This window comes from Bos taurus, chromosome 8 (genome assembly GCF_002263795.3).
Source record: "Bos taurus isolate L1 Dominette 01449 registration number 42190680 breed Hereford chromosome 8, ARS-UCD2.0, whole genome shotgun sequence".
Lineage (NCBI taxonomy): Eukaryota > Metazoa > Chordata > Mammalia > Artiodactyla > Bovidae > Bos > Bos taurus.
In genome coordinates, this window is record NC_037335.1 from 90,846,419 (window position 1) to 90,859,738 (window position 13,320).

The window sequence follows — 13,320 nt, forward strand, 5'->3', positions numbered from 1 at the left end:
CTGAAGCGTGGCTTGGAGAATTTTGAGCATGACTTTACTAGCATGTGAGATGAGTGCAATTGTGCGGTAGTTTGAGCATTCTTTGGCATTGCCTTTCTTTGGGATTGGAATGAAAACTGACATTTTCCAGTCCTGTGGCCACTGTGGAGTTTTCCAAATTTGCTGGCATATTGAGTGCAGCACTTTCACAGCATCATCTTTCAGGATTTGGAATAGCTCAACTGGAATTCCATCACCTCCACTAGCTTTGTTCATAGTGATGCTTTCTAAGGCCCACTTGACTTCACATTCCACAATGTCTGGCTCTAGGTCAGTGATCACACCATCGTGATTATCTGGTTTGTGAAGATCTTTTTTGTACAGTTCTTCTGTGTATTCTTGCCATCTCTTCTTAATATCTTCTGCTTCTGTTAGGTCCATACCATTTCTGTCCTTTATTGAGCCCATCTTTGCATGAAATATTCCTTTGGTATCTCTGACTTTCTTGAAGAGATCCCTAGTCTTTCCCATTCTGTTGTTTTCCTCTATTTCTTTGTACTGATCGCTGAAGAAGGCTTTCTTATCTCTTCTTGCTATTCTTTGGAACTCTGCATTTGGATGTTTATATCTTTCCTTTTCTCCTTTGCTTTTTGCTTCTCTTCTTTTCACAGCTATTTGTAAGCCCTCCCCAGACAGCCATTTTGCTTTTTTGTATTTCTTTTCCATGGGGATGGTCTTGATACCTGTCTCCTGTACAACGTCATGAACCTCATTCCATAGTTCATCAGGCACTCTATCTATCAGATCTAGGCCCTTAAATCTATTGCTCACTTCCACTGTGTAATCATAAGGGATTTGATTTAGGTCATACCTGAATGGTCTAGTGGTTTTCCCTACTTTCTTCAATTTAAGTCTGAATTTGGCAATAAGGAGTTCATGGTCTGAGCCACAGTCAGCTCCTGGTCTTGTTTTTACTGACTGTATAGAGCTTCTCCATCTTTGGCTGCAAAGAATATACTCAATCTGATTTCGGTGTTGACCATCTGGTGATGTCCATGTGTAGAGTCTTCTCTTGTGTTGTTGGAAGAGGGTGTTTGTTATGACTAGTGCATTTTCTTGGCAAAACTCTATTAGTCTGGGCCAGGGGCAGTGGCCGGGAGGACCAACCTCACGTCCAAGGAGCCATGGAAGCACAGGCTCAGGAGGGCCTAGAGGAGCTATCCCACGTTGAAGGTCAGGAAGGGTGGTAGTGAGGAGATACCCTTCGTTTAAAGTAAGGAGCAATGGCTGCGCTTTGCTGGAGCAGCCGTGAAGAGATACCCACGCCCAAAGTAAGAGAAACCCAAGTAAGACGGTAGGTGTTGCAAGAGGGCATCAGAGGGCAGACACACTGAAACCAAAACTAGTAAATCTAATCACACTAGGACCACAGCCTTGTCTAACTCAATGAAACTAAGCTATGCCTGAGGGGCAACCCAAGACGGGTCATGGTGGAGAGATCTGACAGAATGTGGTCCACTGGAGAAGGGAATGGCAAACCACTTCAGTATTCTTGCCTTGAGAACCCCATGAACAGTATGAAAAGGCGAAATGATAGGATACTGAAAGAGAAACTCCCCAGGTCAGTAAGTACCCAATATGCTACTGGAGATCAATGGAGAAATAACTCCAGAAAGAATGAAGGGATGGAGCCAAAGCAAAAACAATACCCAGCTGTGGATGTGACTGGTGATAGAAGCAAGGTCTGATGCTGTAAAAAGCACTATTGCATAGGAACCTGGAATGTCAGGTCCATGAATCAAGGCAAATTGGAAGTGGTCAAACAAGAGATGGCAAGAGTGAATGTCTACATTCTAGGATTCAGCGAACTGAAATGGACTGGAATGGGTGAATTTAACTCAGATGACCATTATATCTACTACTGCGGGCAGGAATCCCTCAGAAGAAATGGAGTGGCCATCATGGTCAACGAAAGAGTCCGAAATGCAGTACTTGGATGCAATCTCAAAAACGACAGAATGCTCTCTGTTCGTTTCCAAGGCAAACCATTCAATATCACAGTAATCCAAGTCTATGCCCCAACCAGTAACGCTGAAGAAGCTGAAGTTGCACGGTTCTATGAAGACCTACAAGACCTTTTAGAACTAACACCCAAAAAAGATGTCCTTTTCATTATAGGGGACTGGAATTCAAAAGTAGGAAGTCAGGGAACACCTGGAGTAACAGGCAAATTTGGCCTTGGAATACAGAATGAAGCAGGACAAAGACTAATAGAGTTTTGCCAAGAAAATGTAAACTGAAGCCAGTAATAAATCTACACCATAACTCACTAGGTTGTTAGTCATCATAATTATGTTTCTGAGTATTAAACACTACAAGACAGGGCTCCTGTCTGTTTCATATATAACTGTGTTTCCAGAAACAAAAACAATACCTGACACAAATAGCTGCCCAATGGATATTTGTTGAAAGAATTAATGGACGTAACAGTTGACTGCATGTTGGGTGCTAGGATGGGCTAAATGCTTTGTAAACGTTACTTGTCCCTCACCACAGAGCTGCAGGCTGTGGGTGATGACCTGCATTTTACAGATGAGGAAATCAAGGCCGAGAGAGGAGTGAAACAACTCATGAGAGGTCACACAACAGAGCTGGAAGTCAAGCACAGACTTGCCTGATCCTAGAGCTTATGCTCACAGCTACTAGAATTGCGAGGACTAAATAAAAGTAGGTGCTGGACCTAGCATAGTTTATAATGCAAATGTTTGATTAATGAGAATTTCCTCTATTCTTCCAATTGTAAATCCAAAAGTCATGACCACTTTTTAAATGTCTGAAGAATAAATATAAGGATTTTAGTTGATAAATAACTAGAAGCATAACTTCTGAAGCCTGACTAACCAGTTTCTTTCCTCTATCATACTTCAGTGATGACAATTTCTTGGGGCACCAGTTGATGATTTTTTTTCTCCTTTCAACGTACCCCTCGTTAGCTCTGGTGATGCATGTTCTCACAGGTCTCACAGCAAGAGACATTTATACTGGCTTTTTTCCAAGGATGTAGAGGAGCAGCCAGAAGTGACTAACATCCCATATGGTGGGGAGCAGGGTTCTGTCTTTATGATGTAGTCATCCCTGAAGACCTCATGGTAAAGCAATTAATATCGCAATGGGTAGGGGGTTTTTCACTATTTATTGTGAAATCTGTATTTCTTCACCTTTCAGAAATAGGAAAAATAACATTTAGAAAATATTATAATGAAGTCTAGAGTTTCTGGAGCCTCCCTCCCCCTGCTTAATATGAAAAGCACATGACTGGGTGCCAAAAATAGAACAGGCACCCAGATGTGGTCACAGTTCAGAGGCAGCTCTGTCTGACCAGCCTGCAAAACATGAACTTTTGAAATAACCACATGGGTTCAGATCCCAGCGCCATCACTTGCTAGCCTTATTTTTCTGGGTGAGGTGTTAACCTCCGCAGGGCCTTTCCCTTGCTCTTGTAGGAAGCCGAGAATTCCTGCTTCACAGGCACTTCGTCAGGACTGAAGGAGGCAGCGCGGAGCAGACCTAGCAGGGTGCCTGGCGCCCGTGCGAGCTCCGTGAAGATGGGTTCTTCTCCCTCAGGGTTGACAGTGTAGCGAGAGGGAGCCGGAGAAGATGAGGGAGGTGATTCCTGGTGAAGGCAGCGTGTGGTACTCACGGTAGAAGTGGCATTGTTACATTAATTTTTGTAGACATGGAAATGCAAAATAAAGATGATGTATAATTCTGGTTGGTTAATAAAATGGCCATCGTGAAGTAAAATATGCAAGTGGGTGTGGGGTCGGCATCAAGGGCTGAGGCCCTGGCCAGATGTGCTGGAGAGCTTTCCCCCGGCCTGTGTCTCAGCCGAGCCCCAACAAATGGAGACGCGTCTACTGCACACTGGCCGCTTAGCATAATGAAGGAGGCAAAACCTGTGGATCTATAGTACCCTCAAATGGGAGCGCAGAGGAGTTAGAAGCGGGTCACCGCCCACTCCTTTTGTCCACAAAAGGGCTAAGTCTATATATATTCTCATAAAAATAACTTTTCCTGAGTGAGTTTGACTTTTCCTAGAGACATAAAAGCAAGGTTAGTCAGTAGGAAAGAAGTAGACTCCTTACATGGACTAAAGCTGAGTTTAAGTTTCATTCGTTCGAGTGCTTGAGGAGAAACGGGTGTTTGAAACACCAGCAAGAACAAAACAGCATTGACCCTAATAATGTAGAAATCGTTAGATGTATAAAATGTTCTTTGCATTTTATACACATTGACAAGTGGATAAAGGTCAGGAGAAGGGTACCTTACATGTGTACTGAACACGATTTTCCCTTTTTCTCCAAGGACCCCCTTATTTAAATAGCTCCCCTTCCTCATCTGTTGGTGGGATAAATGGCTCCTTCTACAGGGTACAACATGACAGCTGTTTAATGGCATAACAGATGAATCCAACAAGATTGTCATACCCCTCAGGGACAGGGAGAATAGGGGTCAGAAAATAGCAGCCAGTTACCTACAGTAGAATTTGGCCCATGTGTTGTAGGGGGAGGATGGTTTTGGTGGACTGTGTAATAAGATGTACTGAATCCCCACAATTTGATATATGTGTCCTCTAGCTAGCTGGACAGCAGAATAACTCAGCACCAGGATGAGAGACTAAAATAAGCAGCAATACAAGACAGGCAAACGTGAGAAAGAGGTGGGAGTGTGCTCCACAGGTGAGTGGCCTCAAGGCCTGTTAGTAGGTAACACTCTGCTTAGAAGTGTCACAGTGCTGACACCTGTCAGGAGTCCCATGAGAAAATGATTCAAATATGGAAGCTTGTGCCTGGAAGAAAATGACACTCCTGTGTCCCTGTGTAGAAGTGTCATGAGGAATTGGAAGTCTTTGAATAGAAAATAAGGATTAATATCCAGCCACAATGGACGTGGTGTCCTGTTAGACATTGGGAGGAGAGACATGTTTCTGAGGAGAACCAATGGGAATCTCCTCTGGCCACAGGGAAGATTCTAGTCTGTGAAAGCATTAGGTATTCTGTCTCATGTTATTTAATCATTAGCATCGTAAATGTTTTTGCACTATGGAGGTTGAGCCTTTTGAGTGAATTACCTTATTCTCATGATGGTTTATGAAGTAGATATTGTCATTGCCAGTTTTCAGATTAGAAACTTGAGGATTAAAGAGTTTAAGTATATTATCAAAAAAATCACGTTGTAAGTGGAAAAATCTCACCACTCCTGTTAGATTAGAATTAAACTCAGGTCAGAGCCCAAGTTCTTAACAATAAGTTGATGGATTTTTCCTAGCACAGAATGAGTGAGAGGATTCTTGGTTGTATATGAATGAACAATTTTAAAACATATTTATTGAATAAGAATTTTTAAAAATTATTTTTGGTTGCACTGGGTCTTTGCTGCTGCATGTGGGCTTTCTCTAGTTGCAGTGAGCAGGGGCTACTCTTGGTTGCTGGGCATGGACTTCTCATTGCGGTGTCTTCTCTCTCGTTGCAGAGCACAGGCTGTAGGCTCATGGGTCCAGTAGTTGTAGACTGTGGGCTCGTAGTTGTGGTGCACAGGCTTCGTTGCTCCACGGCATGTGGAATCTTCCTGGACCAGAGATGGAACCTATGTCCCTTGCCAAGGCAGACAGATTCCTGTCTACTGCACCACCAGGGAAGTCTGAATGAGGACTTAAAAAGAATCTAACTCATCATTTCATTTTAGTTATTCTTAGAGAGAGACCAAGTAAAAATAGTCAACTTAAAGGTAATTTTCTAGCAATAGGATGGACATGGGAGAGCCATGAATAAGGATGTAAGTAACTGAAGCTGGCAAATTGCATTAGGACACGTATCCTTACCTGGCTCTTGCTCTTCTGTCACCAGCACTATTTACCCCATGTGCTCTGGAATTTTAGTTCCTCTACCCACTCTGTGATTCCCCAGTTTGGATCAACTCCGGTGCTGACTTTATCTGTTCCTGTTCTTTGATGCGAAACAGCACAGGGCTGGGGGAAAGCATCACCCTGCTAATTGGCCCCCGCCCTGCTCATTTCAGGCTTCCTGGGTGGTGCTAGTTGTAAAGAATCTCCTGCCAATGCAAGAGATGTAAAAGACATAGGTTCAATTCCTGGGTCGGGAAGATCCCCTGGAGTAGGAAATGGCAACCCACTCCAGTATTCTTGCCTGGAAAACTCCATGGATGGAGGAGCCTGGTATGACTACAGTGCATTGAGCTGCAAAGAGTCAGACATGACTGAACAGCTGAGCACTGCATAGTTCTCATTCCCAGCCCCAGCTTGTTCCTCCCGATTGGTCAGCAGTTCTGTTCTTTATCCTGCAGTGGCTCTTCCAAACATTTACCACACATCTCAATCCAACGTATCTGAACATCGCTCTCACCAGATGCTGCAAACTTCTTCCTTCCAAGAAAATACCCGCCTAGAGTTTCTTACATACAAGTAAACTGAGGCACAGAAAGCTTAAGTAACTTGCCTCAAGGCTCACCGCTAATATTGGTAGAGCTGGGATTCAAACCTTCTCAGTCTGGCTATACACTTTGCCCTGTTAACCTCTATGCCATATTGCCTCTGTGGACATATATGTTGGATGAGTCAGTTAATCAGTGAGTAGATAGATTAAAGACTGGAACCTGAAACTTGGTAGCCATAGTAACCAGGCCAGGTCTGCCTGTACATATGAAGCTACTGATAAAGTTAACTCATATCAGGACCCACTAAATGGAAGCCACCTGGTCCACGTTACAAAGGTAAACCTAAGCCAGGCTGCACTTATAGGAAATTCCTGTCAAGGAAACCTAACATACACCAATCACAGTCATCCAACTTGGCTTTAGCCAGCTCACCTTACCCTGGGAAACAGGATGAACCAGCCTTATAAGGAAACTCCCAGTCTCCTAGCCACTTACACTCTATTTCTACATGGTCTCTTCTGATGCTCTGTAAAACACTCTTGCCCAAAATCTCTTGGAAAGAATGCTCCACTGCTTCTGAGGCTCTGCACTCCCCCAATCCATGGATTATTTTCTCTTGAATGAAGGACACCAGACTCCTCACTTCTTTTAGTTTTGTCACTTGATACTAGGCTTGCAGTAAACGTGGCCTGAATCCACATGCCTTTGCACTTAATTTTACTGGACTGGTCCTTCCCCGGGGACCACAGGAACTACCACCAGGAACTTCCTCTCTGACTTAGTTTTCTCCTTGTCCCAGCATCCTATGTGGCCAGAGTGGCTGCTTAACTGACCCTTCCCTGGTCTCAGCTAGCTTTTCTTCTGTATTCCCTATTGCCCTTGAGAACTGTTTTCCAGATGAGAATCCAGGAATAGTCTGGAATCCTTCCCATACTCTCCTAAAATTTTATTTCTTGACTCTGTCTCCTTATCTCATTTTCCATTGTCGCTTCTTTGATTCTTTCACATAGTGCATTCTTTTGACATTAAGAATGCAGTGATGAAGAAAACAGACAATGCCCCTGACCTCATTATAAGGGAGGAGATAGATTCTAATGAAGATCTAGATTGTGATTGGTGAAAATAATCAAACATGGGGTAGAGGGCATAATAGGATGGCCAGATGGTATTGAAGGGTGACGTAGGTACTCATGAATTGATTGTGAAACCAGTGATCCTAGTTGACTGACTCTTTTTCCTCCTGTAACTTGCCTGCTTAGATGAGGTGTGGACAAGGTGGATGGAGATCATTTCTTCATCTCTTACGTAGATCATTACAAAAGTCTACTGAACAGTCCCCTAATCTCCAGTTCTTGCCTCTCTCCTGCTCCATACTGATGCCAGCATGTTCTCTGTAAACACAGGGTTGCTATGTCATTGCTCTAATTAGACACCTGCAATGCCCCCTCTGCCTGTAGCAGTGGCTTTCCATCCTTAGTGGGTCACAGTTGCATGGAGAGTTAACCACGCTGATGGCAGTTCTCCTCTCTGGCTCTCATCACCTCCCTCACTCTCATCACCTCCCTACCCAAGTTTCTGATGCCATAGATCTGAGGTGCCATAGGTCTGGGTGGAGTCTGAGAATTTGCATTTCTGGCAAGTTTTCACCTTATGCTGATGGTCTGGAGACCACACTTTGAAAACCACTGGCCTGAAGAACAGTTTGCTAACTCCTCCAGAAACTAAGCCAGCCTGTTTCCAGCTTTACTCCTCCACTTTCTCATTCATGTAGACAGTGTTCTAGTCAGACTCTTTGCAGCATTTTCAATATGCCAAGTACTTAGTCATCTGTTACCTCTGCTCACGCTGTTCCTCTTGCCGTGAATGCTCTTTCTTTCCTCTCCTTCAGTTCAGTTCAGTTGCTCAGTCGTGTCTGACTCTTTGCGACCCCATGATTCACAGCATGTCAGGCCTCCATGTCCATCACCAACTCCTGGAGTTCACTCAGACTCATGTCCATCGAGTCAGTGATGCCATCCAGCCATCTCATCCTCTGTCGTCCCCTTCTCCTCCTGCCCCCAATCCCTCCCAGCATCAGAGTCTTTTCCAATGAGTCAACTCTTCACATGAGGTGGCCAAAGTACTGGAGTTTCAGCTTTAGCATCATTCCTTCCAAAGAAATCCCAGGGCTGATCTCCTTCAAAATGGACTGGTTGGATCTCCTTGCAGTCCAAGGGACTCTTGCCAGCACCACAGTTCAAAAGCATCAATTCTTCAGCGCTCAGCTTTCTTCACAGTCCAACTCTCACATCCATACATGACCACTGGAAAAACCATAGCCTTGACTAGATGGACCTTTGTTGGCAAAGTAATGTCTCTGCTTTTCAATATGCTGTCTAGGTTGGTCATAACTTTTCTTCCAAGGAGTAAGCGTCTTTTAATTTCATGACTGCAGTCGCCATCTGCAGTGATTTTGGAGCCCCCCAAAATAAAGTCTGACACTGTTTGCACTATTTCCCCATCTATTTCCCATGAAATGATGAGACCAGATGCCATGATCTTCGTTTTCTGAATCCTTTGAGTCTCCGCTGAAACACAGTTGCCTCTGGGATCCTTCCCTTATCCCACCATTTGAGTAAAGTTAATTATTGCTTCCTCTGGCTTCCATAGCACTTTCTTTATGTCGCTTTATTTCTCACAGCTTAATGTGATTCCTTGTATACCTCTTGCTTTGAGAAACCACGGTTTACTTATGCTTGTTACTGCCGTCCTGACCCCACCCCACCCCCAATGACCAGCACCAGCCCTGGTACCTAGCAGAAGCTCAAGAAATATTTGTTGATAAATGACTGTTTAGATAGGTGGGTACTTAGAGGTGTCAGAGAAGGCCCCTCAGAGCACAGTCTGAATAAAAGAGTAGAAATAATACCTGATAATGTGCCAGTATTAAGCCTTGTTGCACAGGAGACTATGGAACAGAAAATGAAGTCCCTCAGAACACTCTAACAGCTATCCCACTCACCAAGCCAGGCCATTTAAGAGAAGAGATCTGTTGATAATACAAAAAGGAATGTTTGAAACTTCCAGCTAGAATTGCCTAGAAATTATAGAACCCAGGGAAACAAGACCAGTGAAGGTACTGCTAAATAACCCAACAAAGCAATTTCTGAACTTGAGGCTCCAAAGGACTGAATTCCCTTACTCCCCAGCAGGGGTCTGAGGGGCCTTTAACCAAAGGATCTCTGCCTAATTTTCCCCTCCCCTCAGAACAGCTTAAGCTCTGAGTTGCAGTGATGACAGTCCCTTATTATGAGGGTCAACAGGCAAGGTCTATGCTGCCAAGAAACTTAAAATGCGGCCTGAAACACATGGCCTTAGCATGTGGAGGAGACTGAGACTTTGTGATTTCAGACCTGTTTCAATTCCCCACAACGTTAAAAATTTAAAGAGAGTTCTGTTTCTGGTTTAGCTTGCCTAATAAAAGACCAGGATGTTGTAAGGTCACATTGCTTGGCAAAAGGTCACTTCAGGAGTTTTGACTCTGGTCACAGCCCAGCCACCTGGTAGCTGTAGAACTAAATAGGAGCAGCGTGTGTGGCTGAGAGTGGCTCCCATCCTTGCCCTATAAAAGAGGTGCTGAGCCTGGAATTGCCTTTCGGTTGGTTCAGCGGCCTTGTGTGAACTTCACTCAAATGTAGTTCTGTGGCTCACAACAGAAGCCTACCCAGTGCCTAGTGGTCTAGGATATTTCCCATGTCTGCATATTTATAATTTGTGAGGAAGGTCTTGTATTTATCCACAGTAAGGTTTTCTGTAAAATTACCACAGTTTTCCTGTCTCTGGGTGGGCTTTAGAAAAACAGTCACTTTCGGTCCCTTGAAGGTGCCCATTTCTTCCTAATACGAGGGTCAGATATTCAGAACTGCTCTGCCAATCAGGGAGATGAGTTTTTGTGCTAAGTGCCATTGGGACTCCTCCTGTGTCTTCTTAGTGGTAACTTCCAAGGAAGGAGGAGCAGAAGAGTAAAAAGCACAAAGAGACAGATACTTGGATTCAGAATGAAGAAGAGCAAGATGTAGGAGGAGGAAGTGAGACTGCATTTCCCAGGAAACAGGACAGAGAGAGGAGTGTTCCAAGGAAGGAGAGGGAGAGAGAGAATGGACAGGAATCTGAAGACTGAAGACACAGCTTCAGGAATCAGAGGTGACTTTGCAGGAAACCAGCGACTGAGGTGGCAGGTACAGTGGGAAGGGTGGGGTGAGGGGCACAGGGCGCCCATCTGCTGAGCACTGAAGCCTCTCAGGCTCTTGACCACCCACTGTTATTGTTTTGGGAAATCCCCACAAGAACCCAGTGAGACGTTACTCTCCAAGGCTAGCTAAGCTAATGTCACCATTTCAGCTAAGTGCCAGAAATGGTATTTAAGGTGGTCAAAGTATTGGAGCTTCAGCATCAGTCCTTCCAATGACTGATTTCCTTTAGGATTGACTGATTTGATTTCCTTGTTCTCCAAGGGACTCTCAAGAGTCTTCTCCAGCACCACAGTTTGAAGGCATCAGTTCTTTAGCGCTCATCCTTCTTTACAATCCAGCTCTCACATCCATACATGACTGCTGGGAAAACCATAACTTTGACTAGATGGACCTTTGACAACAAAGTAATGTCTCTGCTTTTCAATACACTGTCTAGGTTTGTCTTTGCTTTTCTTCCAAGGAGCAACCATCTTTTAATTTCATGCCTGAAGTCACCACCTTTGGTGATTTGGGAGCCCAAAAAATAAAGTCTGTCAATGTTTCCATTGTTTCCCCATCTATTTGCCATGAAGTGATGGGACCAGATGCCATGATCTTAGTTTTTTGAATGTTGAGTTTTAAGCAGACTTTTTCATTCTTTTTCACCTTCATTAACAGGCTCTTTAGTTCCTCTTTGTTTCCTGCCATAACAGTGATGTCATATCTGAGATTATTGATATTTCTCCTGGCAATCTTGATTCCAGCTTGAGCTTCATCTAGCCCGGCATTTCACATGATGTACTCTGCATATAAGTTAAATAAGCAGGGTGACAATATACAGCCTTGATGTACTCCTTTCCCAATTTGGAACCAGTCCATTGTTCTATGTCCGGTTTTAACTGTTGCTTCTTGACCTGCAAACAGGTTTCTCAGGAGGCAGGTAAAGTGGTCTGGTATTTCCATCTACAGGCAGTCAGATTTGGATGCCCATTCACCTGGGTGGGTGTTAAGAGAGGGGCCTCCGTACGTATAGTCAGGCTGGCAACAACCCACTTCTCAGTCTCCAGGTGACCTCTGCTCTGAGTGGACAAACAGAATCTGAGGTGCCCAGGGTCCCTTCCCTGGTGTAACTGCAAAGGGGATGGTGTCTTCCATTCTCTCTCCTCAGGGGTCATCATGTAGCAAATATCCAGATGATTTCTCCAGTCTCATATTTTATCACCTAGGGATGCTGCTCTAGATTAGAAGAGTCTCGAGTGTTCCTGATTTGATTGTAGACTCTGACAGGGGCTCACTTGCCTCTTTGATGAAACTGTTTGCATTCAGAACTGGAAAACACCCTTAAAGGTTGAGGAAACTAGGAGCAGCTCCCAAGTAACCTCTTGGGATTTGGGTTCAACCCCTATTTTCTTTCATCTGGTGTTTTCATGTTCAGTCCTTTTCAAACTTAGTTCTCTGCTGCTTCACCCCTGGAATGAATCTCTAACATCTCTCCAGTGCCCCACTTGCACTGTGTCAGGCCAAGTCCTCGCAACACTCTTTTGCTAAATCCTCCATTTGCCATGTAACTGGCCCCCAGGCTGGGCCCTCTCTGTTCATCTTATGGAGTTTCTGACAGATTCATCCTCCCTAAGTGCAGTGTTGTTGTTCAGGTTCTCAGTCGTGTCCAACTCTCTGAGACCCCATGGACTGCAGCGCCCCAGGCTTCCCTATCCACCATCTCCTGGAGTTTGCTCAAACTCATGTCCATTGAGTCAGTGATGCCATCTAACCATCTTATCCTCTGTCGTCCTCTTCTCCTGCCTTAAATTTTTCCTTGCATCAGGGTCTTTTCCAGTGAGTTGACTCTGTATCCAGTGGCCAAAGAGTTGGGGCTTGTGTGCTGTGCTAAGTTGCTTCAGTTGTGTCTGACTCTTTGCGACGCTATGGACTGTAGCACACTAGGCTTCTCTGTCCATGGGATTCTCCAAGTAAGAATACTGGAGTGGGTTGCCATTTTCTCCTCTGGGGCCCAGGAATCAAACCCTCCTCTCCTGTGTCGCCTGCATTGGCCGACGGATTCTTTACCACTAGCGCCACCTGGTGGTACTATTGGAGCTTTAGTGGTTTGGTCACTCAGTTGTGCGACCCCATGAACTGTAGACCTCCCAGCTCCTCTGTCTTTGGGGTTTTCTACGTGAGAATTCTGGAGCTGGTTGCCATTTCCTTCTCCAGGGCATCTTCCCGACCCAGAGACTGAACCCGCATCTCCTGTGTCTCCTGCATCGCTGGCAAATTCTTTACCCACTGAGCTGTTGGGGTTTTGCTCTATGTTGACTCAGTAGCACTTCACTGATCACAGAATGAAACTCCAAGGCTGGTCTGGACTTCAAGGCTCTCTATCAGGTCTCGCAGACTCACCCCACCCTGCTTTCTAGGGTCTCCCCACCCAACAGTCTCAATTCCAGCATACATCTAGAACTTCTTCCATTTCTGTGCCTTCATTCCCACAGTTGTCCTGCTTGGAAGTCATTCTTCCTTATTTCCAAAGGCCTAAATCCACCTGTAATTCAAGGCCTGGTTCAAGTACCAGTTACCACAGAGAATTTCTGTTAAAGTCTTCCTCCCCATCCTTCTACCTAAAGTATTATCTCCTACCACTGAATTCCTGTCACAGTGCCTTACACCCTCTCAGAGA

The 13,320-nt window shown here is 44.7% G+C and overlaps 1 protein-coding gene across 6 annotated transcripts in view; it reads left to right on the forward strand.

The window, feature by feature from the left end:
- Positions 1 to 13,320, forward strand: part of PLPPR1 (phospholipid phosphatase related 1) — a 601,803-nt gene that overhangs the window by 403,357 nt on the left and 185,126 nt on the right. The window lies entirely within an intron of this gene.